The sequence below is a fragment of the Montipora foliosa genome, unplaced genomic scaffold, assembly GCF_036669935.1.
Source record: "Montipora foliosa isolate CH-2021 unplaced genomic scaffold, ASM3666993v2 scaffold_458, whole genome shotgun sequence".
Lineage (NCBI taxonomy): Eukaryota > Metazoa > Cnidaria > Anthozoa > Scleractinia > Acroporidae > Montipora > Montipora foliosa.
Window position 1 is genome coordinate 797,737 of NW_027179765.1, and position 2,904 is coordinate 800,640.

Sequence of the window (2,904 nt, forward strand, 5' to 3'; positions counted from 1 at the left end):
GATTAAAAGCGAGGTTAATAATAACAACCTGCAAACCTGAGAGCAATGTTCTGAACGCGATCAACACATTGCACTGTTAGCACTCGAAAGCTATTATCTGTTAGGAATAGACCGTTTTTTAATGGCTTCTTTTCCTTTGCAGGCTTTTCATCTCCGAAGCACGTCAGAACAGCTGGGAGCAAGTAATATTTTTCTTTGGTGGAAACTCTTGATAGTTATATTTGCATGCAAGACAAAGGGTTTAGACGTCAAAAGCCCGTCGTGGGGATCTGAGAGAGATCCACATACGCAAAGTTTGATATTGGATCCCCACCCCTAAAGAGAAGTGAAATTTTCACCAGGCCAACGGTCATGTCCTGTCCCAAAAGCTAAGGCTTCTTCAGGCTGGAAAAAGCAGCGGGTTCTTTGTGAAAACTGGCTTTTTCTCTAAGCATGTGGAAATTGTTTTGGGACTTTGGGCGTTTATGCTATAACGTTGACTATCGATCTTCACGTGATAGTGGACAAAAGGCCGAATCAAGCCGATTTTGGGGATTAAATCGTCCTTGATCACGGAACGATCAGCGGCTTCAGAGGTTGCGAGGGTAGGTACTTGGTGTCTCTTTTTCTACTGTTTCAATTTTTTTTAAACAAGGTATAAAACGTTCAGTAATTGTAAAATTACCCTAATCTAACCCTAACGCTAACCCTAATCCTAACCCTAAAGGTTTTACCGTGTGTAGATAATTTTGTGCAATAGATAACCACCAAATGACAAAATACACCAAGTACCTACCGTTGCGAGTTTCTAGCCTTGTCTTCTTTTAATGAAGAATAGGCCGGGAGCAAAACTAGAAGCCTAAACCCAGAACGCCTCAAATCGACACAAGGACACACGGTGAAGTAAGAGTAAGTTTATTTTACTTATTTTCCTTGCTGTAAACTAGGATTAGCCGATTTTATTAAGCATTCAAATTATGTGTTTGAGTTGCTTATGCTCAGGTTGAATGCGAAAAAACGCAAAAATCGCAAAACTCTGAAAAGCAAGAGAAAGCAAGAGCCCAAAAAGTGTTGCGATTTTAAAGATTTTTGCGAAAATTGCAATTTTTGCGAAAAATCGCAAAACTCTGAAAAGCGAGAGAAAACAAGAATCCCAAAAGAGTTGCCATTTTTGCGATTTTTCGCAAAAATCGCAATTCTTGCATTTGCGTGCAAACCTGGACATAAGTGGGTTGAATCCATTTCTGTAACAATCTCAATAGTTAAAAGGAAAGGCCGCAAGAAAGTCAGTGTCAAGGTGTCCCGTGAAATTACATGATTGATAGGTAACACAGCGCTATCACTGGAAGTGATCATTACATTCCTCCCCACTTGGGATACTACATCGCCTAATCACTACTGGAACGAACCGAACGAACACTACTGTAAGAAAATAAAATAAACGAAAAATGTCCATCATTAGGGCTAGAGCGTTCCTGAAGATAGTCTTTGAGATAAGCTGGAGGCCGTCGGTTCCACTACGGATAGCGGCGAGGTTCAGCACTCTCCTTGACATGGCTCGCGTGCTGTAACTTGGAAGTCAGGCTTCAACTTCTTAAAAAAAGATGCGTTTTTGGTGATCTTCTTCCCTTCGCGCTCAACAGTAACCATCGTACCCTTGCGGGTCGTGACAACAAAGGGTTTGGGGTTATAGGGGGTTCCTGAGCTGCTGCGCGAGGGGTTACGCCTGACTAGGCCCTTGTCCCCTGTTGCGATATTGCTCGGCGTCACGTACACTCTACGGTCAGCATAGGTCTTTATCTTTGCCTTAGCCAGCTGGTCACGGTGCTTAATGGATGTCGGGTCTCCTGAAGGACTGGGCACATTGGAAACTTTGATACGCATAGGTCTGTTGAATAACACAGTGGCTGGCGGCTTGCCTGTTGAAGAATGTGGGGTTGCTTTGTAGTTACGGAGAATATCCTGTAACTCGTGTTTCCAGGGGAGATGCTCCACAATAGCTAATAATAATAATAATAATAATAATAATAATAATAATAATAATAATAATCATAATAATAATCATCATCATCATCATCATCATCATCATCATCATAATAATCATAATCATAATCATAATCATAATCATACTATATTCTATATACAAGGGTTAAAAGGTTATGAAACGGTTAAAAAATTAAAAACGTTTGAAGCAACCGTTTTCGGCTGTTTGCCATCATCAGAGTTAAAAATGATGACCTGCAAAGTATGAAGTACGAATTGCGGAGCATTGAAATCCTGTTCGCAGCTCTGAACCTGCAAAACACCTGCGGGAAAACCCATCACATTCTTTCACTTGGCGTGTTCTCTCCTCGGCGCAAACATTCCACGAGCGCAGGATCGTCGAGGGGCTAATGATCAAACAATTCCGCCCCAGTTTGAAATAACAAGTTATTTCCTATGTCTCCAAACCTTTCCCATCGGGAATTACATAGGATATATATGTACGTGCGGCCGGTCATCATTTTTAACCCTGATGATGGCAAACAGCCGACAACGTTTGGTTCAAACATTTTAAATCTTTAACCATTTCATAACCTTTTTAGCCTTACATATAGAATATATTTTACTAAGCGAACATTATGGACAATCATAATAATGATAATGATAATGATAAGAAGAAGAAGAACAACAACAACAACAGCAACAACAACAACAAGAAGAGTCTATTCATCATCCTTAGTCAGGTGGTCACAACATACGTGTGGCTTTACATTACTTGACAACACAATCTCATCAATTAATTTAAGATCAAGCACAATTAAATAAAACCAAAAAGACACCTACTAATAAAGGATCTCTTAAAGCGTTCTGTTTTAACAGCAGGTAAAATAAAATTATGTCCTCTGTTTCGCAAAAATCTCTGTTTCTTAGGGGGTAATAGTT